The sequence below is a fragment of the Pseudophryne corroboree genome, chromosome 3 (assembly GCF_028390025.1).
Source record: "Pseudophryne corroboree isolate aPseCor3 chromosome 3, aPseCor3.hap2, whole genome shotgun sequence".
Classification (NCBI taxonomy): Eukaryota; Metazoa; Chordata; class Amphibia; order Anura; family Myobatrachidae; genus Pseudophryne; species Pseudophryne corroboree.
The window spans coordinates 219,722,426-219,739,974 of NC_086446.1; the positions used below are offsets into that span (position 1 = coordinate 219,722,426).

The 17,549-nt window shown below is 43.2% G+C and overlaps 1 protein-coding gene across 4 annotated transcripts in view; it reads left to right on the forward strand.

Annotated features, from left to right (window-relative positions):
* LDB3 (LIM domain binding 3) overlaps positions 1-17,549 on the forward strand; it is a 256,017-nt gene that overhangs the window by 52,400 nt on the left and 186,068 nt on the right. The gene's annotated exons all lie outside the window — the stretch shown is intronic.

The window sequence follows — 17,549 nt, forward strand, 5'->3', positions numbered from 1 at the left end:
GACAAGTGCTAGTGGAGTAACCTGAGCGCAGCTGATACTCCGGTTCGGGTCTTTTGCTGTGCAGTGGTTATAGGCTCTGTGCACGGCAGGGGATCCGGTGCTGGTTTTTGTGCTCACAGTCTGTGAGGTCTGAGTGGGGCGTGGACAGCACCTGCTTTATAAGGCCTCTTTTCAGGGTAAGCAGATGCTGCTGAATCTTTGTTGGTTAGTCAGTTCATGAAAGTTAGCCAGTACTGTGTAGCTTTGTATTTGTTTGTTGCTTACTGCAAATAGGCCTGGGAATTTGGTATTACACTCTGCCAATCCAGACCTAGCAGTAAGACTGGAGTCAGTCGTTTAGCTTGCTGGGGTTCTGTTACTACTCTGTGAACTTAGCAAGTTTGCGGCTGTATTCTAAGACTTGCCTGTCTAATCCTGTCTCACTGTGCTAGGTGTCAGGGGTCAGTTTAGTGGCAGTAAGCTAAAACCTGTGCACTGCAAGTGAGAATTAGGATTGTGGAGATTCTACTTGTGTCTATCATTCCATCTCTGACCAAGGAGTTTACTGCCACACCCGTTGGTAACCCTTTAGGGTTTTGCTGTTGCCCTTAGCAACAGCATTTCGGGTTCTCTACGTATTAAAACACAACATCTTGCTTTTTCCATCTTAGCAGTTCTAATACAAGGGAGATACCCAGTTCCTTAGCCTCTGGGCTTCTCTGTTCACTTTGTGTGTATTTTGTTACCCTATCACCTTCTGTGTACGTTATGTCATATCCCCCAGTTTGTCTGTGAGTCCATCTGTTTTGCATAACAGTTCAAACACCAGTACATTCCTGCAGACACTGGAGTGCATAACAGTTCTGAGACCAGTACTTTCCTGCTGGCACTGGTGTGCATAACAATGTGCGGGCACGTCCAGGGACAGACGGAGCCACAACTAGAGTGGCTCCATCTGTAACTGTCATTTTTAAAACACCGCCTATAACATGGTAGTTAAGAGCTGATTGGCTGGTACTTTATCTCCATACACTTTGTCTCTTTGCAAGGCTTAGTAAATAGACCCCAGTGTATCATAAATAGTTTAGCCTTTATACATGCTACCATTACTTGGGAGATAGTTAATGACTTGTATATTCTTGAACCAGGGGTGTTTCAAAAAAGCAGGGGGCCCGTGTGCACCTTCAGGTGGGCCCCCTCCTCTGCACAGTGCTGTAGACTCCGTCATTGTGCCGGAGTCTACTGCGCATGCGCAGGTCTCTGGAAACATGGCGCCTGCCATGAACTGGAGACCAGGTTGGCTACCGTGCATGTGCGGCAGCCATTTTGGTGTTGATTTCCAGAGCGATCGCAGCGGCCAATGCTGGACTCCAGAAAGGTAAGTATTTAAAATGGGTGCAGTGTGTGCGGTGTGGGGCCCCCCTGGACCCAGGGGCCCATGTGCACTGCACACATTGCACCCATTATAGAAACGTCAATGTCTTGAACATACCATTGAAGTGGTGTATTTCATCTAAAACAAGTTCAATATATTTATATTTATGTGTCTGATATTCCAATGAAACAACTTGGATACTACTGATATGTATATCTGTCATGGTGACACTATGATTTGGCATTGTTAATTTGACTCTTGCCTGTCTCAAACTCCTATTTTAGCCTAACCCAAACCTTAATAGTTTCCTAGCCCTAATTTTATGCGTCAACATTCATAAAATCAACATTTTGAACAGGTCCTTTGAATAGGACATTTAGAATATGTCAACAACGTACAGTGTTGACATTTTGAGTGTTGACATTCTGACTACATACCCACATCATGCCACATACCTTTGTAAACATATGATATAATGAAATAGTAACAAACATAGGTGACAACTTTTTAAAACCGGTTGGGGATGTTTTTGTTACTCCACCACACTTCTGAGTTGGGAACACTTTCTGCCAACAATGTAGAAGTAAAATGTAGCTGGAAAAAAGGAAGCATTTTGCAAAGGTTGTAGAGCTGTACGTTTTACACAATATGTCCAGCACTGCAAGGGCACTATATGTGCCAGCTTTACGCCAGAAGGGAACCAGTAGTATATACAACAGATTAATATAGCTAGGAAATAGTAGCATACATGGCTGGTTTATGTCAGGAGGCAACAGTGGTATAGGCAACAGATTAATATCGAAAGAAAATAGTAGCATACAGTACATGGCTGGTTTATGTCAGGAGATATGGCTTGTCAGTGGTAGCAGTAAATGCTAAACTTCCATTGTCTGGATAGTGTTAGTAATAAATACCAAGGGGTGGATGGGATGTGATTAATATGACCAAATCCACAATACGATAATTGAATACATTGCAGGGATGTATCAATTATTGCATGCAGGGACAGAGCTTCTGAGAAAGCCCTATCCCTGCGAATCCACTTACCGCAATTCCAAAGGTATTTTTCATGAAAAATACTATGACACTGTGGGAGTTATTCAGAGTTGTTAGCAAACCAAATAAGTTAGCAATTGGGCAAAACCATGTTGCACTGCAGGAGGGGCAGATGTAACATGTGCAGAGATATTAGATTTGGGGGGGGGGTGTTCAAACTGAAATCTAAATTTCAGTGTAAGAATAAAGCAACCAGTATTTACCATACACAGAATCAATATACCCCACTAAAATTTAAATCTCTCTGCACATGTTACATCTGCCCCCACCCCCCACTTCCTTCAGTGCACATGATTTTGCCCAATTGCTAACTTTTTGGTTTGCTAACAACACTGAATATCACCCAGTGTCCGCGCATGTGTCGCTGCTGGCTACCACCCAATTCCCTGTAACCCCCATCCCCCTCCTTACACTTACCTGTAGTAAGGACTTGTGATCCAGGACAGCAGTCGGTCATCCGATCCTGTGCTCCAGCGTGACCACCGGTGCTGTAAAGTGAGATTCTGCTTTGCAGCATCACTTTACTGCCTCAGGGGTTACAGCAGTAGCATAGCAATCAGGAGCACATCAATCCAATAACCGGCTTCTTAAGTATTGCAGGTATCCCTTAAAACCTCAATTTTCGTGGGAATTCCCACAAAATGTGTTTAATAAATATGCCCCTAAATCTTTATCATGTTTCATAGAAAGTTATAATTTTATTAATAAGGGAAATTAGATTAAAATGACAGTGCCTTGCTAAAGTATTCACCCCCCTTGGCGTTTTTCCTATTTTGTTATATTACAACCTGTAATTATTATTATTTTTTTATCTGAATTTTATGTGATGGATATGCACAAAATAGTCTAAGTTGGTGAAGTGAAATGAGAAAAATGTATATAAAAAATAATTTTTATACATAAAAATGTTAAAATTGGCATGCGCATATGTATTCACCCCCTTTGCTATGAAGACCCTCAAAAGTTCTGGTGCAACCAATTACCTCCAGCAGTCACATAATTAGTGAAATGAAGTCCACCTTTGTGCAATCTAAGTGTCACATGATCTGTCAGTATAAACACACCTTTTCTAAAAGGCCCCAGAGGCTGCAACATCACTAAGCAAGAGGCATCACACCATGAAGACCAAGGAGCTCTCCAAACAAGTCAGGTACAAAGTTGTTCAGAAGTACTAGTCAGGGTTGGGTTATAAAAAAATATCTAAATCTTTGATGATCCCCAGAGCACCATCAAATCCATCATCTTCAAATGGAAAGAACATGGTACCACAACAAACCTGCCAAGAGAGGGCCAGCCACCAAAACTCACAGACCAGGCAAGGAGGGTATTAATCAGAGAGGCAGCACAGAGACCAAAAGTAACCCTGAAGAAGCTGCAGAGTTCCACAGCAGAGACTGGTGTATCTGCGCATGTGACCACAATAAGATGTACACTCCATAGAGCTGGGCTTTATGGAAGAGTGGCCAGAGAAAAGCCATTACTTAATGTTAAAAATAAGAAGGCACGTTTTTAGTTTGCCAAAAGGCATGTGGACGACTCCCCAAATGTATGGAGGAAGGTGTTCTGGTCAAATGAGACTAAAATTTAACTTTTTCGGCCACCAAGGAAAACGCTATGTCTGGCGCAAACCCAACACATCCCATCACCCCAAGAACACCATCCCCACAGTTAAACATGGTGGTGGCAGCATCATGCTGTGGGGATGTTTTTCAGCAGCAGGGACTGGGAAACTGTTTTGAGTCAAGGGAAAGATGGATGGTGCTAAATACAGGGATATTCTTGAGCAAAACCTGTTTCAGACTGCCTGTGACTTGAGACTGGGACGGAGGTTCACCTTCCAGCAGGACAATGACCCGAAGGATACTGCTAAAGCAACACTCAAGTGGTCTAAGGGGAAATATTTAAATGTGTTGGAATGGCCTAGTCAAAGCCCAGATCTCAATACAATTGAGAATCTGTGGTCATGCTTGAAGATTGCTGTTCACAAGCGGAAACCATCCAACATGAAGGAGCTGGAGCAGTTTTGCCTTGAGGAATGGTCAAAAATCCCAGTGGGAAGATGTGGCAAGCTCATAGAGACTTATCCAAAGCGACTTGCAGCTGTAATTGCCGCAAAAGTTGGCTCTACAAAGTACTGACTTTAGGGGGGTGAATAGTTATGTACGCTGAAGTTTTCTATTATTTTGTCCTATTTGTTGTTTGCTTCACAATAAAAAAATAAGCCATCTTCAGAGTTGTAGGCATGTTCTGTTAATGAAATGATGCAAACCTTTAAACAATCCATTTTAATTCCAGGTTGTGAGGCAACAAAACATGAAAAATGCAAAGAGGGGTGAATACTTTAGCAAGGCACTATATATCCATTGTTTAAACATAATTCCAATAACAACTACTGGCAGTCACTTGAAATAACAGATTTAACAGATTAAAGAAAGAAAATTAATAAAATAGGTTATTGCTAAACCCCCAATACAAACACTTGGTTTCAGAAGGATGCTGGTATTATCATCAATGTGTGTGCACAGTAGGAGCTGCAATGTAAAGACTCAACTGGATGTGATGACAATCTTGCTCCGCTGCTATGACGGTAAGGAGAACGTTACTCAGTGCAGCTAGCTTGTGAGATTTTATGTGTAGACAAACTGATTTATTATTGTCATAAATTACCTAATTTCTACCTTTTAGCCACAGTAAAATATGTCACAGTACTATAATTCTTTCAGTATCCTTTTTGCCTAGGCAACGACTGATATTGGTGAAGTGTGTAGAATGTCTTTCATTAAACTATTTACATAAGTAAAATATTATGCAGCTGTCATGCATGGCAATGCCAAAGCAATCTTATGCATTGGGATATTTGAGGAATGTTCTTCATAGACAAATGCAAGGGAGGGGGGGTCTAGTTGCCTAGAACCCCCCCTTCACCGCAGTATGCAGTATAAAGGGTGTAGTAGAGCTGCAGCACAAGCCCAGTGGTAGCAGATTTTCCTACCAAGTCTGCTATGTGTGTCTGCCTGAGAATATGAGTGCTCAGTCATCACACCAGAGAGAATGGATCTGGTGTGTGTCTTACAATGTGCATTGGGTCGGCCAGAGGCACTGGAACGGGGATGGGGGAGGGGGGGCAAGGGGGTAGCGTGCCCCCCCAAACGTGACAGAGGCACAAGCACGGGTGAGTGGGAGTGCTTACCCCCGAATCCTCGCAGGCGACTCCTCCTTTAAAAAGTGTACTGCCACAGTCTGTTATGCCCATGTCCTGTTCTAGCCGCCTCTTCACTGATGCTTTACTGGGAGGAGGCGTGGCCATGCAGAGCCTGCTTAGACATCCCCGCCTCCTCCCAGTAATGCATCAGTGAAGATCCGGCTCAGCAGCACACTGTTTTTACAGGAGGAGTCGCCCGGAGGTAGGCACCCTTCTGCACTGGGGGTGGGTGGGGATGGTGGGGATGAGGTTTGGGGGGGAGTGACAAAATGTAATTTTTTTTTACAACCTTCCCCCCCCCAACCTCAAAACATTCCGGCACCCCTGGGGCCTGCATATGTCTGAAGTACTGTATTACATAAACTGCGTTATGTTTATGTCAGACTATGGCTCGTTACATGCTAATTATGCATCCTTCATGGGCTGGCGACAATCACTCTAAAATCAAACATTTGGAAACCCCTACAGAAATCCTCCCTACAGAAATCCTGTGATTGCCCCTGGTCTTGTTAACTACTGAATAAGAGGTTATATTACCCAATAGGCAGTAGAAGATCATTTAATAGAAATTTAGTTTTGTTGCTGGCCTCCTTGGTTCCAGAAGGTTAAGATTAAATTCTTCATCATGCCAGAGCTATAGTTAGATATGAAGAAGTTTGAGAGGTAGAGAGCACAGCTATAATAAGATATCATACCAATGTGCTTTGGGAGACCCTCAAAGGTTTGTTATCATGCATGACCTTTGGAGAATGTGTAACGTGATCATCCCTGGGGAAACTAGCAGTTAGCTGGACTTGCGTTTTCTGGATGGAAGTCAGAAATGATAGTCATGTCTTTTTTTATTTAAAGGCTGATAAGAGAGTAGTAATCTGTCCTACAGCTGGGACACTAGACGAACAATTTGTCTGCATGTGACAGTAAAATTGAACATACATATAGTGTAAGTGGGAAGGATTAGTGCTGTACTTGCTTGTGACATTAATATGCAAGATACGGAATGATTACACCATATATTTAGCAGGCTTGTTAACAAGCACATGTAAAATAGAACTGTGTATGTTCCCTCTTTATCCAGAACCAGGGGCGTAACTCCCAAAGGCAATGGAATCGCTTGCCTCTGAGCTCCAAGCCCTGTACAGCAGCACCTGTGTGGATCACAGCGGGATCCAAGTGTGACCGCTGCTATTCCAACAGAGCTCTGCTGCGCACCAGCAGCTGCAGAGTTAATCTGCTGTATCCCAGGAGCCCTGTTAGCACCTGCAACTAGGAACAAGACAGCTCCTGCCTGGTGCCGCTCAGCCTGCGCTGCAGCAAGCAATGGTGCACCTACCTATGCTGCTGGTTTATATAATAGGATCCGCTGGTGAATGCTGATTCTGCATGCTGCAGATGGCTAAATCACAGTGTAGCTGGAGTCCTGCAAATTCACTGCGGGTTCTGGTCCCTGCAGACTGGCTGAGATTGCTATCTATATAATTCTGTAAGTCGTGTGTAACAACAATGAACTTACCTTACTTTTCTTATAAAACATATGTGAAGAATGTCATAAGTTACAATTTAACTCAGTGGTTTCCAAACTTTTTTGAATCACGGCGCCCTAGAATATTAGAATTTCTTTCATGGCACCCCTAGGACAAAAAATTCTTATTGAGAAATTTAGAAATAAATATTACATTAAGTAGATCGCATTTATATGTTATCCTTAGGGTCAGTTGTGTGGTGAGGGACAGGATTTGCTTCTGTTTGGCCACATATTTTATGACTGGCAGCCACCAACACTGGTTTTGCTTATTATATTACCCATGAATAATTTGAATTGGTCCTGGACCACCAACCCAGGGCACCCCTGCAAGCAGTGGCGTAACTACTGCCCCCGCAGCCCTCGCGGTGGCTTAGGGGCGAGGGGCTGCGGGGGCACCACTGATTTAGCACAGAATGACATGCGGACGAGCGTCCGCATGTCAATCTGCTCCTACTAACCCTCCCTGCCGTGTTGGAGGGAGACGGAGGGCACAGCGCGCGCCTCTCCTGTGTCCCTCCTGCATCATCTCCGGCGGCCGCGGGTCTAATAGAAGAAGTGCCGGTTCGTGAGCCAATCAGAGCTCACGAACGGCACTTCGTTTATTAGACCCGCAGCCGCCAGAGATGATGCAGGAGGGACACAGGAGAGGCGCGCGCTGTGCCCTCCGGCTCCGTGTCCCTCCAACACAAACCAGCGGGGGAGCAGCGGCGGCGGGGGAGGGGGCATATATGGCACTGGGGGGGGAATATCTGGCACTGGGGGCATATGTGGCACTGGGGGTTGGGGGAATCTGGCACTGGGAGCATATCTGGCACTGGGGGGGAATATCTGGCACTGGGGGCATATGTGGCACTGGGGGGGATATCTGGCACTGGGGGCATATGTGGCACTGAGGGGGAATATCTGGCACTGGGGGCATATGTGGCACTGGGGGGGTGTATGCGTACCTGGCACATAGGGGGGGCTATATTGTGCACTGGGGTCATGTGAGTACCTGGCACCGTTTGGTAATATCTGGCACTGGGGACATATGTGGCACTGGGAGCACAGCCCTAGCAACAAGCACTACCCCCTAGCAACGAGCATGACACCCAGTGCATGAAACCCCTGGCAACGAGCATGACACCCAGTGCATGAAACACCTGGCAACGAGCATGACACCCAGTGCATGATACCCCTGGCAACGAGCATGACACCCTGAGCATGAAAACCCCTGGCAACGAGCAGGTAATTTAAAAGTAATTAGAAGCCTTACTGTAGGACTTAATGTGTAATGGGCATTACGGTGTGTGGCATAATGTATCACGGACATTGCGGTGTGTGTCATAATGTGTTACAGGCATTACGGTGTGTGGCATACTGTATCACGGGCATTGTGGTATGTGGTATAATGTTTCAGGGTCATTGCAGTGTGGCATAATGTATAACGGGCATTGCGGTGTGTAGCATAGGGTATAACGGGCATTGCGGTATGTGTCAGGCATTACGGTGTGTTGTATACTATATCACGGGCATTGTGGTATGTGGTATAATGTCTCAGGGTCATTGCAGTGTGGCATAATGTATAACGGGCATTGCGGTGTGTAGCATAGGGTATAACGGGCATTGCGGTATGTGTCAGGCATTACGGTGTGTTGTATACTATATCACGGGCATTGTGGTATGTGGTATAATGTCTCAGGGGCATTGCAGTGTGGCATAATGTATAACGGGCATTGCGGTGTGTAGCATAGGGTATAACGGGCATTGCGGTATGTGTCAGGCATTACGGTGTGTTGTATACTATATCACGGGCATTGTGGTATGTGGTATAATGTATCAGGGTCATTGCAGTGTGTAGCATAATGTATAACGGGCATTGCGATTCCTGTCATAATGTGTCAGGCATTACGGTGTGTTGCATACTATATCACGGGCATTGTGGTATGTGGTATAATGTATCAGGGGCATTGCAGTGTGTAGCATAATGTATAACGGGCATTGCGATTCCTGTCATAATGTGTCGGGGGCATTACGGTGTGTGGCATAATGTGTCGGGGGCATTATGGTGTGTGCATATTGTGTCATGTGCATTATTGTGTGTGGCATAATGTCTAAGGGCCATTGCAGTATGTGGCATAATGTATACTGGGCATTACTATAAGGAGGAAAAATTACAAATATTGTAAGCGGCATGAATCAGGATTATTTTTCTTTCCAGTGGTGGCTAACGTCTGGGCGTGCAGGTTGGAAAACTGGGGTATAACGTAGTCTTTTCCTGCAATGCCATGCCCCTTTATGTGAAGCCACGCCCATCCCAACGAAGCCACACACCCTATTTTGCGGCGCGCGCGCACATTTATCCCTTTAATAGTGCCAATTATGGGGGACGGGGGGGGGGGGCGCCGAAGAATTTTTTGGCTTGGGGGAGAAAAATTTCTAGTTACGCCACTGCCTGCAAGTGTCCCGAGGCACCCCAGGCAGCCACGGCACACAGTTTGGGAACCTCTGATTTAACTAATGCGCCTCATTTAACAAAGCACTAAATTCTTAATTTAACAGAAACAGATTCAAGAACACCTTAATGCACGGGCCGAAATACCAAAAATTCAGCTAGAGACCGTGCAAGCATTCTCCCTCTGATCTGCAATAGCAGTTGAAAGAAAACAGAAAAGAAACAGAAGTAGAAACAAAGCTTAATTATTCCTTTAAAAATGGAACAATATCACAATTTTTGTTTTAACCAGACAGAGCTGGTGTTTTTAAAGTGTAGATCCAAATAAGTTTCTCTACAAGCTAATTTTCAGGCCAAATCTCCTTTTCTTTCATTAAGGCAAATTGCCTTGAATGAGAAGTTTGTTAGAGAAGACTGCTGGCATTCCTCAAAATGTCTGGGGACACTATGAGATTTAACTTTGTTAATAATATTCCTCATGTGTTCTAATATGCCCAACTTTAGTTGCCTTTTTGTTTTCCCCACCTATTTTTTTCCACACTTACATTCAATAAGATATATTACAGACGCAGATTGACAATTCATTAATTAATTAATTTCTCTTTTCTTATCATTCCCAATACCAGCAAATGTTGACTTCTCCTTACTACAATATTTACAAACTTTACAATGGGAACACAGATAAAACATCTATTGATCTCTTTATTTCAAAGGTCTCAATTGGCTCGGTGCAAGCTTGTTTTTTAATAATCGGGATTTTTTACTATTTGCGGTCTCTCTGGAATTACCTTACTCAAAATTGGATCTAATGCTAATACTCATCAAAGCTTATTCCTAATCCTCCTTATATCCTTTTCTTTATTATAAGTTATTACAAAAGGCACACAAAAAAGAAGATTGCATATCTTTATTCTTCTTCTTATACACTAACAGATCTCTTCTTTGTATACTTTTTGCTTTCCCTTTACTATTTTCAACCAAAGCACTTTTTTTGTTTATTTGCTTATTTCTTCTCTATAAACCTCTCACTGTATCATACATTTTATATATACTGTATATTATGTGAAAATATGAGATACATTTTTCAGATAAATTATGTCTGTACATTACAGTACATTTGCTATAAAGGAAAAATACAATCTACCTGTAAGAGAGATGGCAATTAACATCCTCTGAATTGGCTTAGGTAAAGAGACATTCCATTTATCAAGTTATAGGCATAATATAAATTTAGCATCACATAGGTGGGTGTTTGACACCCTAATCTTCCTGCATCAGTATTGCAAGATCCTTTCACAGCACTACACTGTTCCGCTTAGTGATCCTCTTTCATTCCCCCCTGGTTTAATGATCCCTCCCTATTCAGCCCTCTCCTCATGAGTGGGCAGGTCACTGACACCCACAAGGTTTGCAGATTTGTTTACTGAATACTCATGTTGCTGTGAACATTCCAATAATCTGGTTTTAGAGTGTTCCCACCCTACTTTTTAACAGAGTAAACAAATACAATCAGGAGATGTGGAGCAGGTGAATGGGATGGGGCAATTAGGGAATGGGGTAGTGGGGGAGTGGGGGAGTTTGAACAAAAGAAAATAACATCTCAACAGCTTTGCTAGCTATTGATGGTTGATGCCCAGACTTGATGGCAAGCAAAAACTATACAAAAGCAGAGTTCAAGTATACAGATGGAGCCACGATTATCTTGGCTTCTATGTTGCGTCTAGGCACACCACAGTTTATTAGCGTAAGCCTTTCATCTATTGTTCTCAGCTGCAATACAATAAGCGAGAACAATACAACAGGGGATTAAGTTATTACAGCAGGGGATTAAGTCTGAGTGACCTGGCTCAATTACTCAAATTAAAGGCCAAGATAAAGATGGCTCTATCTGTACATTGTATCATTTTGCATTCAATATTCTATGTTAATAATATGTTATGTCATATTTGGATTTGTAAAATCATTTTAATTCTTGCAATACATGCACTGTGTTGGATCATATACATAATGCTACTAGCTTGCGTGTCCCTGACATGAGCAGTTACACTATGCAGGTGCTGCATGCATATATAGGTATAGCTCTACTGTGTGCTGAATGATATGTATCTCATGTCATTGGAGTCTTATCATTGTTTTAAGGCTTATTTGAATACTGGTTTAGTCCATAAAATATCTCCCTTCCCTGTATGTCAGTGACAGGTTCAGTGTAATACTTAAAAAAGAAAATTGAGAACTTTAGAGAAAAAGTATATATATTAGTGTGCTTACAGTATATAGGTCTTGTCGCAGTACAAGATAGAAACTAAAATGCATGTAGAGGTGACTTTTAGCTATGATTTAATGGGGCATATCTGTAAAAAAATATGTGGAATGTCCGCAAGAATTAAATCTCCCCAGGATGTATGTACAGGGGACAGCAGTGGATATCGGAGACATTTACTGCAGCCCTCCATTTGCGATTGGTAAAGACAGTAGATTTTTGTGGTGGCAACTACTCTGTGCAATTTACCAAGTGCTTTACATGGCACTAGTCATTGTAGCAAATGAGCTACTTTATGCTAAATGTTCTGGTAAAGTCTGTTCCTTCGCACATACGCAGTCTGATTACCACTCTTACACAGTAATGTAATCCCTTTATTTCTGACACAGGGGGTCATTCTGACCTGATCGAACGCTGCCGTTCATCGCAGTGCAGCGATCAGGTCAGAAGTGCGCATGCGCCGGAGCTGCAGTGTGCCGGCGCATGGCTGACAGCCGACTGCTGTCATTGGCTAGCGATCGCCTCTGCCTGATTGACAGGCAGATATGGTCACTGGGTGGGAGGGGGCGGCACTGCGGCATTTGGCCACCGTTTTGTGGGCACCGTCCGGCCAATGCAGGTGTGGCCGGACCGTGCAGGGGGTGGGCCACAGCGGCTGCGTGATGTCACACGCAGCTGCTGTGACCCGGGTAGCGACAAGTAGCTCCCGGCCAGCACGTAAAAGTTGCGCTGGCCGGGAGCTACTCCTGAAGTGCAAAAGCATCGCTGCTGTGTGATGCTTTTGTACTTTTGCTGGGAGGGGGCGGGCCTGACATGCGGGGTGGACTAGCCCTGTGCTGGGCGTCCCCCCGCATGTCAGGGAAACTGATCGTAGCCCTGTGCTGGGCGTCCCCCGCATGTCAGTGTGCCTGATCGTAGCCCTGTAAAATTTTGCAGGACTACGATCAGGTCTGAATTAGGCCCACAGTGCACTAAACAGTGTTGTGCAATTGTTATTAGTTGTAATTTAAATAGTGTATGTATACAAACTGCTGTTAAAAAGTAATCTCACTCAAATGACATGTCATTTATATTTCTGGGTGTCATTACTGTATATACATAACAGAAATCTTTACAATGTTTTCACTATTTCAAAGACAAAAGCCATGAATTGAAACAATGTAGAACAGGAAAATTGTGTTTTGTTTTTCTAAAACTATGATGACAGCTCTTCGAGGCCACTCTACAACCAAACATTCTGTTTTTTCCTGTATAGAAGCATACAGTATTTAAACTGTATGTGAGAAGGTTTAGCAACTACAAAAACAAAATTCTAAAACAGTCATTGCTTTTTACGGAATGCTGAAAATTGCCTGTTAGGGTGGTATTTGCAACAGTCAATTTGAGTTCTCAAGTGCTGTAGGAAGAAGATGGAATACATGTTACAAGCACTTAAATAAAGAGGGGAATGTGTAGCTCCAGACTCGATTAGCGACAGCGATTCCTGGAAAAATTGTATTTATGGGGTACGTATCTCAGCAATGATGGGTAATTCCATCCTTCTACTTAAAAAGAAATGAGTGTGTGTGTGTGGGAGGGGTGGGGGGGGGGGGTCACTCCTTCACTAAAAGTACTAACTTAGAAGTTCCAGCCGTAGTGATGCTAATTCTGATTCTTAAACCAGTTTGATGAGTTGATGCAAAACTTCAAAACATTTGCTAAATTTTCACATTTTTGATCAATTAAAAAAACACCTGCAAACTCGAACAAGTTTAACCATGTTTGAATTGGTTCCTAATATGACTGAACTTCATTTGGTACATTTTTTGCAAACATCAAATATGAAAGGCAAGCTTCAAACACACAGTTGGGTTTATAGTCTGCATTAATATAAACAATATTACTTAGTACTTTTTAATTCAAATATTTAAAAATACTATTGAAGCACAGCCCAGCACCAAAACTTGAAATATAAACCTTTAATAGGAAACCTCAAACATAAATGATAAACCTGGAAAATGAATGGCAAACTTCTATAGTGAACAGTGAATGAGCTGCAAACTTTGAACTGCAAGTTCTATTAGTGTCAATACAAAGTCACACTAAGAATAGGAGTGTGCCCATGTGCAGTCTCCATGCAGCCGCCATCTTGCTGGTGCATTCTCAGAGTAGTCTACTGCGCATGAGTAGATCTCCGGAATCATGGAATTTTTTAAAAGATGGCACCCCACCCCATAATACCAGTGGTTTTTGCAGTGCCAAAAAGTATTGTCTGTGGGTCCAGGGTGTGCGGTGTGGGCCCCCCTGAACCCAGGAGCCTATATTCACTGCAGACACTGCAGTCATTATAGATATTATTGGCATGCTTGCCGATTTTGCTGGCCACTCCTCTGGCAGGGGGCAGCCCTGTCGGCGAATAGAGGGAGTGGGGGCTGCAAAGGTGAGCTGTTCACAGGGCATGGTGACATGATCGTGTCATAGTGGCTATTCCCCCACTAAACAGTGCAGAGAAAACAGGCATTGCATATAGCGGGGGTTGTGGCTACGATACAGCATGAATCGCATTATTGCCCCCCCATTTCGCCTGCTTGTGCTCTGTAAGTGCAAAAGGCAGGAAAGGGGAGTGGAAGACTTGGCCACCTTTCCAGGCGGCCGGGAACTGCATCTGATTTTTGGTAGCCTCCTGACCATTTCAGTAGAGTAGGCGAGTGATGACTGTACTACAGAAATATTTCTGGCTTTTGAACCAGTGAGTTTCAGTCGAATATCAACCATTTTGTACATCTCTACCTAACAGCAGTATTTCCATATTTAAGTATGTATCTGCAGTTGAACATAGCTCCAGTCCAGGTTTTCGTTGAGGTCAGGAATGAACTGCAGCCAAGTCGATGAGTAGCACCTGTTAGCTGCCTGTTAAGAATTCTGTCTGTACACAGGGACAATGCTCCTGATGCTGGACAAGCTGAACAGGCGATAGGCTGGGGGGCTAGGTTTACATTAGGAGCCATTGGAATCTCTATACCATTGATAATTGTCAGAACTTGGAATGTTATGCTTTAACCTGTAGCGTGCTATGAACTGCTGTTACAGCCATGTGAGTGACCTAACTGCTGGAGAAAGAATAAACCTGCTGTTTGAATTTTACCAGGTATACGTGATCCTTGTCAATATATACAAATTATTCCACTGTGTACTGAGGTAAACTCATTCAAGGCCTTATTCAGACCTGATCTTAGATGTGCAAAAAGACGCACACCTACGAACAAAATCATTGGCATGCGTGGGGACATCCGCCATGTTTAGGGTCATAGCAGCTGCGTGTGATGTTACGCAGTCGTCGCGGCCCACCCCGCAAACTGTCTGGACACACCTGCGTTGTCCGGACCGCACCCCCAAACGCCGCCGCAATGCAACGGACACTCCCCGTGACCACCTCTTCCTGTCAATCAGGCAGAGGCGATTGCACATGTGAGATGCCGTCGCGTCTCACTGTTGCGCACACGCAGTGCGGCTGCTGCACGAGCGCACACTTCACTGGGCCTCAGCCTGCATACGCTGCAGCTGCTGCAACCAGGTCTGAATTAGACCCTCAGACATCACTAAAGTTACTTCCTATACAGTACTGTATGTCACGGAGGTGGTGTGCTTATGATATTTGTTTCATTTTTAAAACATTGAAGAGATATATCCACACTTCCCCACATTTGCATACATGGACGTTTAATGTTTTGCCAGGCTTCGGTAGTTTAAAAAAATGACATGCGATATCTTACATGTTATCTAAAGGCTAAACAATATAACAATGCTGAGTAGTATCACCTGTCTTCTCAGGACACTACACAAACCACCCTCGACATACTAGTTAAAGGTTACGCTATACAATATTCTGCAAGCATAGTATTTTCAGCTGTAGGGGCTACAGTATGCTAACCAATTTACAAAATAGTTAAAACAATTAATATCAGGATACTCCTTGAGAAGACGCCGTTAAAAAAATGGATCTCTGCATTATTATTCACTAAAATAATAGTGTTTTCACTTTATGATCTAAAATTAACCACATGCCCCCCCCCCCCCCCCCCCCCCAAAAAAAAAAACAATCTAGCAAAGCATGTCTTGCTAGGCACTGCATGCTCTTATAAGAAGAATGCAGCCTGCCAAAATAAAAAAAAAGGTTCAGTATGTCAATAATGTACTTTGCAAATTAATTTATTAAGAAATAAAGATCATGAGAGGTTCAAAGACTGTGTATACGTTAGTCTGCTTGTGCGGTAATGAAAGTGAAAAAGCATGTCCTTTGCATTATGCAGTAATGGTCTTGTGAAAGCTGTGAGAAACAGGAGATATAAATACCTCATTGTCTTGGGAACATTAAGCAGCCAATCAAATGTGTTTGTGCGCTGGCTACATTTGAGATACTCATCATCTCTCTCTTTCAGTCTAGGCTGCATGGCCGTCTTTTGTTTGCTCACTAATTGCAATTTAAGGTGGCTCATAAGGGAATTAATTATTTACTAGAAAACTGCAAATGTGCAGTATCCGATAGCAACCAGCCGCCAATTACCTTTCATTGATCTAGTGAATGTTACGTGATGAAAGCAATATAGATGTAGTTCCCAGGTGACCAGGTTATACCTTTCTGCATGAATTCAGTAAGCAGAAATCCCGCTCAGTCTTCACAATGGTGTGTTTTATTATCTTGCATAATTATGTGAGAAATGACAGTGACTAATAGAAAAAAGTAGACAGGCCTTTGTTATTTGTAAACATGCTGAACAATTGCATATTAACAAAAGTAAAATTAAATTAAGATGAAACAGTAGGCAATTTCATCTGTCATTGAAACATAACTACAGTCATTATTTAGGAGCATATTCTGTAGTCAGAAATCAGAAAACCCATTTGAAAAGGATAAAACATTGTAAAAATATAAATTTGTCTAATACTGCAGAAACAACTTCCCATTTCTGTATGGAAAAAAATAGCTTAAACACATACACTATATTATAACATATGCCAGTGCAATGAAGACGCAGCAATTAGCAGCAGCAGTGCAGTAAAATGCAGCAGCTATTCGAAGATATACAATTGTTGTAGCTGCCGGGATTAATATTGAGATGCCCGCTGGAGGTGTCTTAGATCCGCTACCTGTTTATAAAGAAGTAACCTATGGTCACACTGGATTGCCAACTGAAATAAGATGCCGGTGCCAGTTTAACTGCATGCCAGTTTGCCCTTACAAGCAGTGACACCACCCAAAAAGATTGTGACCTGCCTGCGATTAGCTGCCACAACCCCGTTACCTCCCACAAACGCTCCTTGCCTGTCAATCACACTGCAAATAAATCCTCACCACGACCGCCACTGCAAGGACATTGTGACACATGTGCAGTGCAACCTATTCAGATGTGCAGTAACATAAAATCGCTCCACTGCGTACAGCATTTACATGGAGTGCTTCTCTTAATTAGCCTCAGTGTACTTTCCAGGACTGCACAATTCTTCATAGCCACATATTCATACACCTTCTTTCTGATTATACAGTAAGCACAATCATTTCACAGAAATACACAGGGAGATGTACTAAGGTTTGGAGAGAGATAAAGTACCAGTCAATCAGCTCCTAACTGCCATGTTACAGGTTGTGTTTGAAAAATTACAGACTGTGATTGGTTGGTAGTCTATCTCTCTCCACTTTATTTCTCTCCAAGACTTATACCGCTTTCACATCGCAAATGCCGG